Source organism: Hypanus sabinus, unplaced genomic scaffold, assembly GCF_030144855.1.
Source record: "Hypanus sabinus isolate sHypSab1 unplaced genomic scaffold, sHypSab1.hap1 H_4, whole genome shotgun sequence".
Taxonomy (NCBI): domain Eukaryota; kingdom Metazoa; phylum Chordata; class Chondrichthyes; order Myliobatiformes; family Dasyatidae; genus Hypanus; species Hypanus sabinus.
The window spans coordinates 469,827-490,154 of record NW_026779045.1 but is presented as its reverse complement, the minus strand read 5'-3'; positions in this window follow the sequence as shown (position 1 = coordinate 490,154).

Here is a 20,328-nt window from a genome sequence, read left to right as displayed (position 1 = left end):
TCTGTAGATGGAGGGTCTGACTGTGAGGGACCCTCTCACAGAGTATGTTGGAGATGATATTTTGTCTGTAGATGGAGGGTCTGACTGTGAGGGACCCTCTCACAGTCAATGTTGGAGATGATATTCCGTCTGTAGATGGAGGGTCTGACTGTGTGGACCCTCTCACAGACTATGTTGGAGATGATATTCTGTCTGTAGATGGTGGGTCTGACTGTGAGGGACCCTCTCACAGACTAAGTTGGAGATAATATTCTGTCTGTAGATGGAGGGTCTGACTCTGAGGGACCCTCTCACAGACTATGTTGCAGACAATATTCAGTCTGTAGATCGAGGGTCTGACAGTGAGGGACCCTCTCACAGACTATATTGGAGATTATATTCAGTCTGTTAATGGAGGGTCTAACTGTGTGGACCCTCTCACAGACTATGTTCGAGATGATATTCTGTCTGTAGATGGTGGGTCTGACTGTGAGGGACCCTCTCACAGACTATGTTGGAGATGATATTCTGTCTGTAGATGGAGGGTCTGACTGTGAGAGACCCTCTCACAGACTATGTTGCAGATGATATTCAGTCGGTAGATGGAGGGTCTGACTGTGTGGACCCTCTCACAGACTATGTTGCAGATGATATTCAGTCTGTAGATGGAGGGTCTGACTGTGTGGACCCTCTCACAGACTATGTTGGAGATGATATTCAGTCTGTAGATGGAGGGTCTGCCTGTGTGGACCCTCTCACAGACTATGTTGGAGATGATATTCAGTCTGTAGATGGAGGGTCTGACTGTGTGGACCCTCTCAGACTATGTTGGAGATGATATTCTGTCTGTAGATGTAGGGTCTGACTCTGAGGGACTCTCTGACAGACTATGATGGAGATGATATTTTGTCTGTAGATGGAGGGTCTGACTGTGAGGGACCCTCTCACAGACTATGTTGGAGATGATATTCAGTCTGTAGATGGAGGGTCTGACTTTGTGGACCCTCTCACTGACTATGTTGGAGATGATATTCAGTCTGTAGATGGAGGGTCTGACTGTGAGGGACCCTCTCACAGACTATGTTGGAGATGATATTCAGTCTGTAGATGGAGGGTCTGACTTTGTGGACCCTCTCACATACAATGTTGGAGATGATATTCAGTCTGTAGATGGAGGGTCTGACTGTGAGGGACCGTCTCACAGACTATGATGGAGATGATATTTTGTCTGTAGATGGAGGGTCCAACTGTGAGGGACCCTCTCTCAGACTATGTTGGAGATGATATTCAGTCTGTAGATGGAGGGTCTGACTGTGAGGGACACTCTCACAGACTATGTTGGAGATGATATACAGTCTGTAGATGGAGGGTCTGACTGTGAGGGACCCTCTCACAGACTATGTTGGAGATGATATTCAGTCTATAGATGGAGGGTCCGACTGTGTGGACCCTCTCAGACTATGTTGCAGATGATATTCTGTCTGTAGATGGAGGGTCTGACTGTGAGGGACCCTCTCACAGACTATGTTGAAGATGATATTCAGTCTGTAGATGGAGGGTCTGACTGTGAGGGACCCTCTCACACAGTATGTTGGAGATGATATTTTGTCTGTAGATGGAGGGTCTGACTGTGAGGGACTCCCTCACAGACTATGATGGAGATGATATTTTGTCTGTAGACGGCGGGTCTGACTGTGAGGGACCCTCTCACAGACTATGTTGGAGATGATATTCCGTCTGTAGATGGAGGGACTGACTGTGAGGGACTCTCTCACAGACTATGATGGAGATGATATTTTGTCTGTAGACGGCGGGTCTGACTGTGAGGGACCCTCTCACAGACTATGTTGGAGATGATATTCCATCTGTAGATGGAGGGACTGACTGTGAGGGACTCTCTCACAGACTATGATGGAGATGATATCTTGTCTGTAGACGGCGGGTCTGACTGTGAGGGTCCCTCTCACAGACTATGTTGGAGATGATATTCCGTCTGTAGATGGAGGGACTGACTGTGAGGGACTCTCTCACAGACTATGATGGAGATGATAATGTGTCTGTAGATGGAGGGTCTGACTGTGAGGGACTCTCTCACAGACTATATTGGAGATGTTATTTTGTCTGTAGACGGCGGGTCTGACTGTGAGGGACCCTCTCACAGACTATGTTGAAGATGATATTCAGTCTGTAGATGGAGGGTCTGACTGTGAGGGACCCTCTCACAGAGTATGTTGGAGATGATATTTTGTCTGTAGATGGAGGGTCTGACTGTGACGGACCCTCTCACAAACTATGTTGGAGATTATATTCCGTCTGTAGATGGAGGGACTGACTGTGAGGGACTCTCTCACAGACTATGTTGGAGATGATATTTTGTCTGTAAATGAAGGGTCTGACTGTGAGGGACCCTCTCACAGACTATGTTGCAGATGATATTCAGTCTGTAGATGGAGGGTCTGACTTTGTGGACCCTCTCACATACAATGTTGGAGATGATATTCAGTCTGTAGATGGAGGGTCTGACTGTGAGGGACCGTCTCACAGACTATGATGGAGATGATATTTTGTCTGTAGATGGAGGGTCCAACTGTGAGGGACCCTCTCTCAGACTATGTTGGAGATGATATTCAGTCTGTAGATGGAGGGTCTGACTGTGAGGGACACTCTCACAGACTATGTTGGAGATGATATACAGTCTGTAGATGGAGGGTCTGACTGTGAGGGACCCTCTCACAGACTATGTTGGAGATGATATTCAGTCTATAGATGGAGGGTCCGACTGTGTGGACCCTCTCAGACTATGTTGCAGATGATATTCTGTCTGTAGATGGAGGGTCTGACTGTGAGGGACCCTCTCACAGACTATGTTGAAGATGATATTCAGTCTGTAGATGGAGGGTCTGACTGTGAGGGACCCTCTCACACAGTATGTTGGAGATGATATTTTGTCTGTAGATGGAGGGTCTGACTGTGAGGGACTCCCTCACAGACTATGATGGAGATGATATTTTGTCTGTAGACGGCGGGTCTGACTGTGAGGGACCCTCTCACAGACTATGTTGGAGATGATATTCCGTCTGTAGATGGAGGGACTGACTGTGAGGGACTCTCTCACAGACTATGATGGAGATGATATTTTGTCTGTAGACGGCGGGTCTGACTGTGAGGGACCCTCTCACAGACTATGTTGGAGATGATATTCCATCTGTAGATGGAGGGACTGACTGTGAGGGACTCTCTCACAGACTATGATGGAGATGATATCTTGTCTGTAGACGGCGGGTCTGACTGTGAGGGTCCCTCTCACAGACTATGTTGGAGATGATATTCCGTCTGTAGATGGAGGGACTGACTGTGAGGGACTCTCTCACAGACTATGATGGAGATGATAATGTGTCTGTAGATGGAGGGTCTGACTGTGAGGGACTCTCTCACAGACTATATTGGAGATGTTATTTTGTCTGTAGACGGCGGGTCTGACTGTGAGGGACCCTCTCACAGACTATGTTGAAGATGATATTCAGTCTGTAGATGGAGGGTCTGACTGTGAGGGACCCTCTCACAGAGTATGTTGGAGATGATATTTTGTCTGTAGATGGAGGGTCTGACTGTGACGGACCCTCTCACAAACTATGTTGGAGATTATATTCCGTCTGTAGATGGAGGGACTGACTGTGAGGGACTCTCTCACAGACTATGTTGGAGATGATATTTTGTCTGTAAATGAAGGGTCTGACTGTGAGGGACCCTCTCACAGACTATGTTGCAGATGATATTCAGTCTGTAGATGGAGGGTCTGACTCGGTGGACCCTCTCACAGACTATGTTGCAGATGATATTCTGTCTGTACATGGAGGGTCTGACTGTGTGGACCCTCTCACAGACTATGTTGCAGATGCTATTCAGTCTGTAGATGGAGGGTCTGACTGTGTGGACCCTCTCAGACTATGTTGGAGATGATATTCAGTCTGTAGATGGAGGGTCTGACTGTGAGGGACCCTCTCACAGACTATGTTGGAATGATATTCAGTCTGTAGATAGAGGGTCTGACTTTGTGGACCCTCTCACAGACTATGTTGGAGATGATATTCAGTCTGTAGATGGAGGGTCTGACTTCGTGGACCCTCTCTCAGACTGTTGGAGATGATATTCTGTCTGTTGATGGATGGTCTGTCTCTGAGGGACCCTCTCACAGATTATGATGGAGATGATATTTTGTCTGTAGATGGAGGGTCTGACTGTGAGGGACCCTCTCACAGACTATGTTGCAGATGATATTCAGTCTGTAGATGGAGGGTCTGACTGTGTGGACTGTCTCACAGACTATGTTGCAGATGATATTCTGACTGTAGATGGAGAGTCTGACTGAGAGGGACCCTCTCACAGACTATGTTGCAGATGATATTCAGTCTGTAGATGGAGGGTCTGACTGTGAGGGACCCTCTCACAGACTATGTTGCAGATGATATTCAGTCTGTAGATGGAGAGTCTGACTGTGTGGACTGTCTCACAGACTATGTTGCAGATGATATTCTGTCTGTAGATGGAGGGTCTGACTGTGAGGGACCCTCTCACAGACTATGTTGGATATGATATTCTGTCTGTAGATTGAGGATCTGTCTGTGAGGGACCCTCTCACAGACTATGTTGCAGATGATATTCGGTCTGTAGATGGAGGGTCTGACTTTGTGGACCCTCTCACATACAATGTTGGAGATGATATTCAGTCTGTAGATGGAGGGTCTGACTGTGAGGGACCGTCTCACAGACTATGATGGAGATGATATTTTGTCTGTAGATGGAGGGTCCAACTGTGAGGGACCCACTCTCAGACTATGTTGGAGATGATATTCAGTCTGTAGATGGAGGGTCTGACTGTGAGGGACCCTCTCACAGACTATGTTGGAGATGATATTCAGTCTGTAGATGGAGGGTCTGACTGTGAGGGACCCTCTCACAGACTATGTTCGAGATGATATTCAGTCTATAGATGGAGGGTCCGACTGTGTCGACCCTCTCAGACTATGTTGCAGATGATATTCTGTCTGTAGATGGAGGGTCTGACTGTGAGGGACCCTCTCACAGACTATGTTGAAGATGATATTCACTCTGTAGATGGACGGTCTGACTGTGAGGGACCCTCTCACAGAGTGTGTTGGAGATGATATTTTGTCTGTAGATGGAGGGTCTGACTGTGAGGGACTCTCTCACAGACTATGATGGAGATGATATTTTGTCTGTAGACGGCGGGTCTGACTGTGAGGGACCCTCTCACAGACTATGTTGGAGATGATATTCCGTCTGTAGATGGAGGGACTGACTGTGAGGGACTCTCTCACAGACTATGATGGAGATGATATTTTGTCTGTAGACGGCGGGTCTGACTGTGAGGGACCCTCTCACAGACTATGTTGGAGATGATATTCCGTCTGTAGATGGCGGGACTGAATGTCAGGGACTCTCTCACAGACTATGATGGAGATGATATTTTGTCTGTAGACGGCGGGTCTGACTGTGAGGGTCCCTCTCACAGACTATGTTGGAGATGATATTCCGTCTGTAGATGGAGGGACTGACTGTGAGGGACTCTCTCACAGACTATGTTGGAGATGATATTTTGTCTGTAAATGAAGGGTCTGACTGTGAGGGACCCTCTCACAGACTATGTTGGCGATGATATTCTGTCTGTAGATGGAGGGTCTGACTGTGAGGGACCCTCTCACAGACTATGTTGCAGATGATATTCAGACTGTAGATGGAGGGTCTGACTCGGTGGTCCCATTCACAGACTACGTTGCAGATGATATTCTGTATGTACATGGAGGGTCTGACAGTGTGGACCCTCTCACAGACTATGTTGCAGATGCTATTCAGTCTGTAGATGGAGGGTCTGACTGTGTGGACCCTCTCAGACTATGTTGGAGATGATATTCAGTCTGTAGATGGAGGGTCTGACTGTGAGGGACCCTCTCACAGACTATGTTGGAATGATATTCAGTCTGTAGATAGAGGGTCTGACTTTCTGGACCCTCTCACAGACTATGTTGGAGATGATATTCAGTCTGTAGATGGAGGGTCTGACTTCGTGGACCCTCTCTCAGACTGTTGGAGATGATATTCTGTCTGTTGATGGATGGTCTGTCTCTGAGGGACCCTCTCACAGACTATGATGGAGATGATATTTTGTCTGTAGATGGAGGGTCTGACTGTGAGGGACCCTCTCACAGACTATGTTGCAGATGATATTCAGTCTGTAGATGGAGGGTCTGACTGTGTGGACTGTCTCACAGACTATGTTGCAGATGATATTCTGACTGTAGATGGAGAGTCTGACTGTGAGGGACCCTCTCACAGACTATGTTGCAGATGATATTCAGTCCGTAGATGGAGAGTCTGACTGTGTGGACTGTCTCACAGACTATGTTGCAGATGATATTTTGTCTGTAGATGGAGGGTCTGACTGTGAGGGACCCTCTCACAGTCTATGTTGGAGATGATATTCCGTCTGTAGATGGAGGGTCTGACTGTGTGGACCCTCTCACAGACTATATTGGAGATGATCTTCTGTCTGTAGATGGTGGGTCTGAATGTGAGGGAACCTCTCACAGACTAAGTTGGAGATAATATTCTGTCTGTAGATGGAGGGTCTGACTCTGAGGGACACTCTCACAGACTATGTTGCAGATAATATTCAGTCTGTAGATCGAGGGTCTGACAGTGAGGGACCCTCTCACAGACTATATTGGAGATGATATTCAGTCTGTTAATGGAGGGTCTGACTGTGTGGACCCTCTCACAGACTATGTTGGAGATGATATTCTGTCTGTAGATGGTGGGTCTGACTGTGAGGGACCCTCTCACAGACGATGTTGGAGATGATATTCTGTCTGTAGATGGAGGGTCTGACTGTGAGAGACCCTCTCACAGACTATGTTGCAGATGATATTCAGTCGGTAGATGGAGGGTCTGACTGTGTGGACCCTCTCACAGACTATGTTGCAGATGATATTCAGTCTGTAGATGGAGGGTCTGACTGTGAGGGACCCTCTCACAGACTATGTTGGAGATGATATTCAGTCTGTAGATGGAGGGTCTGACGTTGTGGACCCTCTCACATACTATGTTGGAGATGATATTCAGTCTGTAGATGGAGGGTCTGACTGTGAGGGACCGTCTCACAGACTATGATGGAGATGATATTTTGTCTGTAGATGGAGGGTCCAACTGTGAGGGTCCCTCTCTCAGACTATGTTGATGATATTCAGTCTGTAGATGGAGGGTCTGACTGTGAGGGACCCTCTCACAGACTGTGTTGGAGATGATATTCAGTCTGTAGATGGAGGGTCTGACTGTGAGGGACCCTCTCACAGACTATGTTGGAGATGATATTCAGTCTGTAGATGGAGGGTCTGACTGTGAGGGACCGTCTCACAGACTATGATGGAGATGATATTTTGTCTGTAGATGGAGGGTCCGACTGTGAGGGACCCTCTCACAGACTATGTTGAAGATCATATTCAGTCTGTAGATGGAGGGTCTGACTGTGAGGGACCCTCTCACAGAGTATGTTGGAGGTGATATTTTGACTGTAGATGGAGGGTCTGACTGTGACGGACCCTCTCACAAACTATGTTGGAGTTTATATTCCGTCTGTAGATTGAGGATCTGACTGTGAGGGACCCTCTCACAGACTATGTTGCAGATGATATTCGGTCTGTAGATGGAGGGTCTGACTTTGTGGACCCTCTCACATAGAATGTTGGAGATGATATTCAGTCTGTAGATGGAGGGTCTGACTGTGAGGGACCGTCTCACAGACTATGATGGAGATGATATTTTGTCTGTAGATGGAGGGTCCAACTGTGAGGGACCCTCTCTCAGACTATGTTGGAGATGATATTCAGTCTGTAGATGGAGGGTCTGACTGTGAGGGAACCCTCTCACAGACTATGTTGGAGATGATATTCAGTCTGTAGATGGAGGGTCTGACTGTGTGGGACCCTCTCACAGACTATGTTGGAGATGATATTCAGTCTATAGATGGAGGGTCCGACTGTGAGGACCCTCTCAGACTATGTTGCAGATGATATTCTGTCTGTAGATGGAGGGTCTGACTGTGAGGGTCCCTCTCACAGACTATGTTGAAGATGATATTCAGTCTGTAGATGGAGGGTCTGACTGTGAGGGACCCTCTCACAGAGTATGTTGGAGATGATATTTTGTCTGTAGATGGAGGGTCTGACTGTGAGGGACTCTCTCAAAGACTATGATGGAGATGATATTTTGTCTGTAGACGGCGGGTCTGACTGTGAGGGACCCTCTCACAAACTATGTTGGAGATGATATTCTGTCTGTAGATGGAGGGACTGACTGTGAGGGACTCTCTCACAGACTATGATGGAGATGATATTTTGTCTGTAGACGGCGGGTCTGACTGTGAGGGACCCTCTCACAGACTATGTTGGAGATGATATTCCGTCTGTCGATGGAGGGACTGACTGTGAGGGACTCTCTCACAGACTATGATGGAGATGATATTTTGTCTGTAGACGGCGGGTCTGACTGTGAGGGTCCCTCTCACAGACTATGTTGGAGATGATATTCCGTCTGTAGATGGAGGGACTGACTGTGAGGGACTCTCTCACAGACTATGATGGAGATGATATTTTGTCTGTAGATGGAGGGTCTGACTGTGAGGGACTCTCTCACAGACTATGATGGAGATGATATTTTGTCTGTAGACGGCGGGTCTGACTGTGAGGGACCCTCTCACAGACTATGTTGAAGATGATATTCAGTCTGCAGATGGAGGGTCTGACTGTGAGGGACCCTCTCACAGACTATGTTGCAGATGATATTCAGTCTGTAGATGGAGGGTCTGACTCGGTGGACCCTCTCACAGACTATGTTGCAGATGATACTCTGTCTGTACATGGAGGGTCTGACTGTGTGGACCCTCTCACAGACTATGATGGAGATGATATTTTGTCTGTAGACGGCGGGTCTGACTGTGAGGGACCCTCTCACAGACTATGTTGAAGATGATATTCAGTCTGCAGATGGAGGGTCTGACTGTGAGGGACCCTCTCACAGACTATGTTGCAGATGATATTCTGTCTGTTGATGGATGGTCTGTCTCTGAGGGACCCTCTCACAGACTATGATGGAGATGATATTTTGTCTGTAGATGGAGGGTCTGACTGTGAGGGACCCTCTCACAGACTATGTTGCAGATGATATTCAGTCTGTAGATGGAGGGTCTGACAGTGTGGACTGTCTCACAGACTATGTTGCAGATGATATTCTGACTGTAGATGGAGAGTCTGACTGAGAGGGACCCTCTCACAGACTATGTTGCAGATGATATTCAGTCTGTAGATGGAGGGTCTGACTGTGAGGGACCCTCTCACAGACTATGTTGCAGATGATATTCAGTCTGTAGATGGAGAGTCTGACTGTGTGGACTGTCTCACAGACTATGTTGCAGATGATATTCTGTCTGTAGATGGAGGGTCTGACTGTGAGGGACCCTCTCACAGACTATGTTGGATATGATATTCTGTCTGTAGATTGAGGATCTGACTGTGAGGGACCCTCTCACAGACTATGTTGCAGATGATATTCGGTCTGTAGATGGAGGGTCTGACTTTGTGGACCCTCTCACATAGAATGTTGGAGATGATATTCAGTCTGTAGATGGAGGGTCTGACTGTGAGGGACCGTCTCACAGACTATGATGGAGATGATATTTTGTCTGTAGATGGAGGGTCCAACTGTGAGGGACCCTCTCTCAGACTATGTTGGAGATGATATTCAGTCTGTAGATGGAGGGTCTGACTGTGAGGGAACCCTCTCACAGACTATGTTGGAGATGATATTCAGTCTGTAGATGGAGGGTCTGACTGTGAGGGACCCTCTCACAGACTATGTTGGAGATGATATTCAGTCTATAGATGGAGGGTCCGACTGTGTGGACCCTCTCAGACTATGTTGCAGATGATATTCTGTCTGTAGATGGAGGGTCTGACTGTGAGGGACCCTCTCACAGACTATGTTGAAGATGATATTCAGTCTGTAGATGGAGGGTCTGACTGTGAGGGACCCTCTCACAGACTATGTTGGAGATGATATTCCGTCTGTAGATGGAGGGACTGACTGTGAGGGACTCTCTCACAGACTATGATGGAGATGATATTTTGTCTGTAGACGGCGGGTCTGACTGTCAGGGACCCTCTCACAGACTATGTTGGAGATGATATTCCGTCTGTAGATGGAGGGACTGACTGTGAGGGACTCTCTCACAGACTATGATGGAGATGATATTTTGTCTGTAGACAGCGGGTCTGACAGTGAGGGACCCTCTCACAGACTATGTTGGAGATGATATTCCGTCTGTCGATGGAGGGACTGACTGTGAGGGACTCTCTCACAGACTATGATGGAGATGATATTTTGTCTGTAGACGGCGGGTCTGACTGTGAGGGTCCCTCTCACAGACTATGTTGGAGATGATATTCCGTCTGTAGATGGAGGGACTGACTGTGAGGGACTCTCTCACAGACTATGATGGAGATGATATTTTGTCTGTAGATGGAGGGTCTGACTGTGAGGGACTCTCTCACAGACTATGATGGAGATGATATTTTGTCTGTAGGCGGCGGGTCTGACTGTGAGGGACCCTCTCACAGACTATGTTGAAGATCATATTCAGTCTGTAGATGGAGGGTCTGACTGTGAGGGACCCTCTCACAGACTATGTTGCAGATGATATTCAGTCTGTAGATGGAGGGTCTGACTCGGTGGACGCTCTCACAGACTATGTTGCAGATGATACTCTGTCTGTACATGGAGGGTCTGACTGTGTGGACCCTCTCACAGACTATGTTGCAGATGCTATTCAGTCTGTAGATGGAGGGTCTGACTGTGTGGACCCTCTCAGACTATGTTGGAGATGATATTCAGTCTGTAGATGGAGGGTCTGACTTCGTGGACCCTCTCTCAGACTGTTGGAGATGATATTCTGTCTGTTGATGGATGGTCTGTCTCTGAGGGACCCTCTCACAGACTATGATGGAGATGATATTTTGTCTGTAGATGGAGGGTCTGACTGTGAGGGACCCTCTCATAGACTATGTTGCAGATGATATTCAGTCTGTAGATGGAGGGTCTGACAGTGTGGACTGTCTCACAGACTATGTTGCAGATGATATTCTGACTGTAGATGGAGAGTCTGACTGAGAGGGACCCTCTCACAGACTATGTTGCAGATGATATTCAGTCTGTAGATGGAGGGTCTGACTGTGAGGGACCCTCTCACAGACTATGTTGCAGATGATATTCAGTCTGTAGATGGAGAGTCTGACTGTGTGGACTGTCTCACAGACTATGTTGCAGATGATATTCTGTCTGTAGATGGAGGGTCTGACTGTGAGGGACCCTCTCACAGACTATGTTGGATATGATATTCTGTCTGTAGATTGAGGATCTGACTGTGAGGGACCCTCTCACAGACTATGTTGCAGATGATATTCGGTCTGTAGATGGAGGGTCTGACTGTGAGGGACCCTCTCACAGAGTATGTTGGAGATGATATTTTGTCTGTAGATGGAGGGTCTGACTGTGAGGGACCCTCTCACAGTCTATGTTGGAGATGATATTCCGTCTGTAGATGGAGGGTCTGACTGTGTGGACCCTCTCACAGAATATGTTGGAGATGATCTTCTGTCTGTAGATGGTGGGTCTGAATGTGAGGGACCCTCTCACAGACTAAGTTGGAGATAATATTCTGTCTGTAGATGGAGGGTCTGACTCTGAGGGACACTCTCACAGACTATGTTGCAGATAATATTCAGTCTGTAGATCGAGGGTCTGACAGTGCGGGACCCTCTCACAGACTATATTGGAGATGATATTCAGTCTGTTAATGGAGGGTCTGACTGTGTGGACCCTCTCACAGACTATGTTGGAGATGATATTCTGTCTGTAGATGGTGGGTCTGACTGTGAGGGACCCTCTCACAGACTATGTTGGAGATGATATTCTGTCTGTAGATGGAGGGTCTGACTGTGAGAGACCCTCTCACAGACTATGTTGCAGATGATATTCAGTCGGTAGATGGAGGGTCTGACTGTGTGGACCCTCTCACAGACTATGTTGCAGATGATATTCAGTCTGTAGATGGAGGGTCTGACTGTGTGGACCCTCTCACAGACTATGTTGCAGATGATATTCAGTCTGTAGATGGAGGGTTGACTGTGTGGACCCTCTCAGACTATGTTGGAGATGATATTCAGTCTGTAGATGGAGGGTCTGACTGTGTGGACCCTCTCACAGACTATGTTGGAGATGATATTCAGTCTGTAGATCGAGGGTCTGACTGTGTGGACCCTCTCAGACTATGTTGGAGATGATATTCTGTCTGTAGATGTAGGGTCTGACTCTGAGGGACTCTCTGACAGACTATGATGGAGATGATATTTTGTCTGTAGATGGAGGGTCTGACTGTGAGGGACCCTCTCACAGACTATGTTGGAGATGATATTCAGTCTGTAGATGGAGGGTCTGACTTTCTGGACCCTCTCACAGACTATGTTGGAGATGATATTCAGTCTGTAGATGGAGGGTCTGACTGTGAGGGACCCTCTCACAGACTATGTTGGAGATGATATTCAGTCTGTAGATGGAGGGTCTGACTTTGTGGACCCTCTCACATACTATGTTGGAGATGATATTCAGTCTGTAGATGGAGGGTCTGACTGTGAGGGACCGTCTCACAGACTATGATGGAGATGATATTTTGTCTGTAGATGGAGGGTCCAACTGTGAGGGTCCCTCTCTCAGACTATGTTGGAGATGATATTCAGTCTGTAGATGGAGGGTCTGACTGTGAGGGACCCTCTCACAGACTATGTTGGAGATGATATTCAGTCTGTAGATGGAGGGTCTGACTGTGAGGGACCCTCTCACAGACTATGTTGGAGATGATATTCAGTCTGTAGATGGTGGGTCTGACTGTGAGGGACCGTCTCACAGACTATGATGGAGATGATATTTTGTCTGTAGATGGAGGGTCCGACTGTGAGGGACCCTCTCACAGTCTATGTTGCAGATGATATTCAGTCTGTAGATGGAGGGACTGACTGTGAGGGATTCTCTCACAGACTATGATGGAGATGATATTTTGTCTGTAGACGGCGGGTCTGACTGTGAAGGACCCTCTCACAGACTATGTTGGAGATGATATTCCGTCTGTAGATGGAGGGACTGACTGTGAGGGACTCTCTCACAGACTATGATGGAGATGATATTTTGTCTGTAGATGGAGGGTCTGACTGTGAGGGACTCTCTCACAGACTATGATGGAGATGATATTTTGTCTGTAGAAGGCGGGTCTGACTGTGAGGGACCCTCTCACAGACTATGTTGAAGATCATATTCAGTCTGTAGATGGAGGGTCTGACTGTGAGGGACCCTCTCACAGACTATGTTGCAGATGATATTCAGTATGTAGATGGAGGGTCTGACAGTGTGGACTGTCTCACAGACTATGTTGCAGATGATATTCTGACTGTAGATGGAGAGTCTGACTGAGAGGGACCCTCTCACAGACTATGTTGCAGATGATATTCAGTCTGTAGATGGAGGGTCTGACTGTGAGGGACCCTCTCACAGACTATGTTGCAGATGATATTCAGTCTGTAGATGGAGAGTCTGACTGTGTGGACTGTCTCACAGACTATGTTGCAGATGATATTCTGTCCGTAGATGGAGGGTCTGACTGTGAGGGACCCTCTCACAGACTATGTTGGATATGATATTCTGTCTGTAGATTGAGGATCTGACTGTGAGGGACCCTCTCACAGACTATGTTGCAGATGATATTCGGTCTGCAGATGGAGGGTCTGACTGTGAGGGATTCTCTCACAGACTATGATGGAGATGATATTTTGTCTGTAGACGGCGGGTCTGACTGTGAGGGACCCTCTCACAGACTATGTTGAAGATCATATTCAGTCTGTAGATGGAGGGTCTGACTGGGAGGGACCCTCTCACAGAGTATGTTGGAGATGATATTTTGTCTGTAGATGGAGGGTCTGACTGTGACGGACCCTCTCACAAACTATGTTGGAGTTTATATTCCGTCTGTACATGGAGGGACTGACTTTGAGGGACTCTCTCACAGACTATGTTGGAGATGATATTTTGTCTGTAAATGAAGGGTCTGACTGTGAGGGACCCTCTCACAGACTATGTTGGAGATGATATTCTGTCTGTAGATGGAGGGTCTGACTGTGAGGGACCCTCTCACAGACTATGTTGCAGATGATATTCAGTCTGTAGATGGAGGGTCTGACTCGGTGGACCCTCTCACAGACTATGTTGCAGATGATATTCAGTCTGTACATGGAGGGTCTGACTGTGTAGACCCTCTCACAGACTATGTTGCAGATGCTATTCAGTCTGTAGATGGAGGGTCTGACTGTGTGGACCCTCTCAGTCTATGTTGGAGATGATATTCAGTCTGTAGATGGAGGGTCTGACTGTGAGGGACCCTCTCACAGACTATGTTGCAGATGATATTCAGTCTGTAGATGGAGAGTCTGACTGTGTGGTCTGTCTCACAGACTATGTTGCAGATGATATTCTGTCTGTAGATGGAGGGTCTGACTGTGAGGGACCCTCTCACAGACTATGTTGGATATGATATTCTGTCTGTAGATTGAGGATCTGACTGTGAGGGACCCTCTCACAGACTATGTTGCAGATGATATTCGGTCTGTAGATGGAGGGTCTGACTTTGTGGACCCTCTCACATACAATGTTGGAGATGATATTCAGTCTGTAGATGGAGGGTCTGACTGTGAGGGACCGTCTCACAGACTATGATGGAGATGATATTTTGTCTGTAGATGGAGGGTCCAACTGTGAGGGACCCTCTCTCAGACTATGTTGGAGATGATATTCAGTCTGTAGATGGAGGGTCTGACTGTGAGGGACCCTCTCACAGACTATGTTGGAGATGATATTCAGTCTGTAGATGGAGGGTCTGACTGTGAGGGACCCTCTCACAGACTATGTTGGAGATGATATTCAGTCTATAGATGGAGGGTCCGACTGTGTGGACCCTCTCAGACTATGTTGCAGATGATATTCTGTCTGTAGATGGAGGGTCTGACTGTGAGGGACCCTCTCACAGACTATGTTGAAAATGATATTCAGTCTGTAGATGGAGGGTCTGACTGTGAGGGACCCTCTCACAGAGTATGTTGGAGATGATATTTTGTCTGTAGATGGAGGGTCTGACTGTGAGGGACTCTCTCACAGACTATGATGGAGATGATATTTTGTCTGTATACGGCGGGTCTGACTGTGAGTGACCCTCTCACAGACTATGTTGGAGATGATATTCCGTCTGTAGATGGAGGGACTGACTGTGTGGGACTCTCTCACAGACTATGATGGAGATGATATTTTGTCTGTAGACGGCGGGTCTGACTGTCAGGGACCCTCTCACAGACTATGTTGCAGATAATATTCAGTCTGTAGATCGAGGGTCTGACAGTGCGGGACCCTCTCACAGACTATATAGGAGATGATATTCAGTCTGTTAATGGAGGGTCTGACTGTGTGGACCCTCTCACAGACTATGTTGGAGATGATATTCTGTCTGTAGATGGTGGGTCTGACTGTGAGGGACCCTCTCACAGACTATGTTGGAGATGATATTCTGTCTGTAGATGGAGGGTCTGACTGTGAGAGACCCTCTCACAGACTATGTTGCAGATGATATTCAGTCGGTAGATGGAGGGTCTGACTGTGTGGACCCTCTCACAGACTATGTTGCAGATGATATTCAGTCTGTAGATGGAGGGTCTGACTGTGTGGACCCTCTCACAGACTATGTTGCAGATGATATTCAGTCTGTAGATCGAGGGTTGACTGTGTGGACCCTCTCAGACTATGTTGGAGATGATATTCAGTCTGTAGATGGAGGGTCTGACTGTGTGGACCCTCTCACAGACTATGTTGGAGATGATATTCAGTCTGTAGATCGAGGGTCTGACTGTGTGGACCCTCTCAGACTATGTTGGAGATGATATTCTGTCTGTAGATGTAGGGTCTGACTCTGAGGGACTCTCTGACAGACTATGATGGAGATGATATTTTGTCTGTAGATGGAGGGTCTGACTGTGAGGGACCCTCTCACAGACTATGTTGGAGATGATATTCAGTCTGTAGATGGAGGGTCTGACTTTCTGGACCCTCTCACAGACTATGTTGGAGATGATATTCAGTCTGTAGATGGAGGGTCTGACTGTGAGGGACCCTCTCACAGACTATGTTGGAGATGATATTCAGTCTGTAGATGGAGGGTCTGACTTTGTGGACCCTCTCACATACTATGTTGGAGATGATATTCAGTCTGTAGATGGAGGGTCTGACTGTGAGGGACCGTCTCACAGACTATGATGGAGATGATATTTTGTCTGTAGATGGAGGGTCCAACTGTGAGGGTCCCTCTCTCAGACTATGTTGGAGATGATATTCAGTCTGTAGATGGAGGGTCTGACTGTGAGGGACCCTCTCACAGACTATGTTGGAGATGATATTCAGTCTGTAGATGGAGGGTCTGACTGTGAGGGACCCTCTCACAGACTATGTTGGAGATGATATTCAGTCTGTAGATGGTGGGTCTGACTGTGAGGGACCGTCTCACAGACTATGATGGAGATGATATTTTGTCTGTAGATGGAGGGTCCGACTGTGAGGGACCCTCTCACAGTCTATGTTGCAGATGATATTCAGTCTGTAGATGGAGGGACTGACTGTGAGGGATTCTCTCACAGACTATGATGGAGATGATATTTTGTCTGTAGACGGCGGGTCTGACTGTGAAGGACCCTCTCACAGACTATGTTGGAGATGATATTCCGTCTGTAGATGGAGGGACTGACTGTGAGGGACTCTCTCACAGACTATGATGGAGATGATATTTTGTCTGTAGATGGAGGGTCTGACTGTGAGGGACTCTCTCACAGACTATGATGGAGATGATATTTTGTCTGTAGAAGGCGGGTCTGACTGTGAGGGACCCTCTCACAGACTATGTTGAAGATCATATTCAGTCTGTAGATGGAGGGTCTGACTGTGAGGGACCCTCTCACAGACTATGTTGCAGATGATATTCAGTATGTAGATGGAGGGTCTGACAGTGTGGACTGTCTCACAGACTATGTTGCAGATGATATTCTGACTGTAGATGGAGAGTCTGACTGAGAGGGACCCTCTCACAGACTATGTTGCAGATGATATTCAGTCTGTAGATGGAGGGTCTGACTGTGAGGGACCCTCTCACAGACTATGTTGCAGATGATATTCAGTCTGTAGATGGAGAGTCTGACTGTGTGGACTGTCTCACAGACTATGTTGCAGATGATATTCTGTCCGTAGATGGAGGGTCTGACTGTGAGGGACCCTCTCACAGACTATGTTGGATATGATATTCTGTCTGTAGATTGAGGATCTGACTGTGAGGGACCCTCTCACAGACTATGTTGCAGATGATATTCGGTCTGCAGATGGAGGGTCTGACTGTGAGGGATTCTCTCACAGACTATGATGGAGATGATATTTTGTCTGTAGACGGCGGGTCTGACTGTGAGGGACCCTCTCACAGACTATGTTGAAGATCATATTCAGTCTGTAGATGGAGGGTCTGACTGGGAGGGACCCTCTCACAGAGTATGTTGGAGATGATATTTTGTCTGTAGATGGAGGGTCTGACTGTGACGGACCCTCTCACAAACTATGTTGGAGTTTATATTCCGTCTGTACATGGAGGGACTGACTTTGAGGGACTCTCTCACAGACTATGTTGGAGATGATATTTTGTCTGTAAATGAAGGGTCTGACTGTGAGGGACCCTCTCACAGACTATGTTGGAGATGATATTCTGTCTGTAGATGGAGGGTCTGACTGTGAGGGACCCTCTCACAGACTATGTTGCAGATGATATTCAGTCTGTAGATGGAGGGTCTGACTCGGTGGACCCTCTCACAGACTATGTTGCAGATGATATTCAGTCTGTAAATGGAGGGTCTGACTGTGTAGACCCTCTCACAGACTATGCTGCAGATGCTATTCAGTCTGTAGATGGAGGGTCTGACTGTGTGGACCCTCTCAGTCTATGTTGGAGATGATATTCAGTCTGTAGATGGAGGGTCTGACTGTGAGGGACCCTCTCACAGACTATGTTGCAGATGATATTCAGTCTGTAGATGGAGAGTCTGACTGTGTGGTCTGTCTCACAGACTATGTTGCAGATGATATTCTGTCTGTAGATGGAGGGTCTGACTGTGAGGGACCCTCTCACAGACTATGTTGGATATGATATTCTGTCTGTAGATTGAGGATCTGACTGTGAGGGACCCTCTCACAGACTATGTTGCAGATGATATTCGGTCTGTAGATGGAGGGTCTGACTTTGTGGACCCTCTCACATACAATGTTGGAGATGATATTCAGTCTGTAGATGGAGGGTCTGACTGTGAGGGACCGTCTCACAGACTATGATGGAGATGATATTTTGTCTGTAGATGGAGGGTCCAACTGTGAGGGACCCTCTCTCAGACTATGTTGGAGATGATATTCAGTCTGTAGATGGAGGGTCTGACTGTGAGGGACCCTCTCACAGACTATGTTGGAGATGATATTCAGTCTGTAGATGGAGGGTCTGACTGTGAGGGACCCTCTCACAGACTATGTTGGAGATGATATTCAGTCTATAGATGGAGGGTCCGACTGTGTGGACCCTCTCAGACTATGTTGCAGATGATATTCTGTCTGTAGATGGAGGGTCTGACTGTGAGGGACCCTCTCACAGACTATGTTGAAAATGATATTCAGTCTGTAGATGGAGGGTCTGACTGTGAGGGACCCTCTCACAGAGTATGTTGGAGATGATATTTTGTCTGTAGATGGAGGGTCTGACTGTGAGGGACTCTCTCACAGACTATGATGGAGATGATATTTTGTCTGTAGACGGCGGGTCTGACTGTGAGTGACCCTCTCACAGACTATGTTGGAGATGATATTCCGTCTGTAGATGGAGGGACTGACTGTGTGGGACTCTCTCACAGACTATGATGGAGATGATATTTTGTCTGTAGACGGCGGGTCTGACTGTCAGGGACCCTCTCACAGACTATGTTGGAGATGATATTCCGTCTGTAGATGGAGGGACTGACTGTGAGGGACTCTCTCACAGACTATGATGGAGATGATATTTTGTCTGTAGACGGCGGGACTGACTGTGAGGGACCCTCTCACAGACTATGTTGGAGATGATATTCCGTCTGTCGATGGAGGGACTGACTGTGAGGGACTCTCTCACAGACTATGATGGAGATGATATTTTGTCTGTAGACGGCGGGTCTGACTGTGAGGGTCCCTCTCACAGACTATGTTGGAGATGATATTCCGTCTGTAGATGGAGGGACTGACTGTGAGGGACTCTCTCACAGACTATGATGGAGATGATATTTTGTCTGTAGATGGAGGGTCTGACTGTGAGGGACTCTCTCACAGACTATGATGGAGATGATATTTTGTCTGTAGACGGCGGGTCTGACTGTGAGGGACCCTCTCACAGACTATGTTGAAGATGATATTCAGTCTGCAGATGGAGGGTCTGACTGTGAGGGACCCTCTCACAGACTATGTTGCAGATGATATTCAGTCTGTAGATGGAGGGTCTGACTCGGTGGACCCTCTCACAGACTATGTTGCAGATGATACTCTGTCTGTACATGGAGGGTCTGACTGTGTGGACCCTCTCACAGACTATGTTGCAGATGCTATTCAGTCTGTAGATGGAGGGTCTGACTGTGAGGGACCCTCTCACAGACTATGTTGGAGATGATATTCAGTCTGTAGATGGAGGGTCTGACTGTGAGGGACCCTCTCACAGATTATGTTGGAGATGATATTCAGTCTATAGATGGAGGGTCCGACTGTGTGGACCCTCTCAGACTATGTTGCAGATGATATTCTGTCTGTAGATGGAGGGTCTGACTGTGAGGGACCCTCTCACAGACTATGTTGAAGATGATATTCAGTCTGTAGATGGAGGGTCTGACTGTGAGGGACCCTCTCACAGAGTATGTTGGAGATGATATTTTGTCTGTAGATGGAGGGTCTGACTGTGAGGGACTCTCTCACAGACTATGATGGAGATGATATTTTGTCTGTAGACGGCGGGTCTGACTGTGAGGGACCCTCTCACAGACTATGTTGGAGATGATATTCCGTCTGTAGATGGAGGGACTGACTGTGTGGGACTCTCTCACA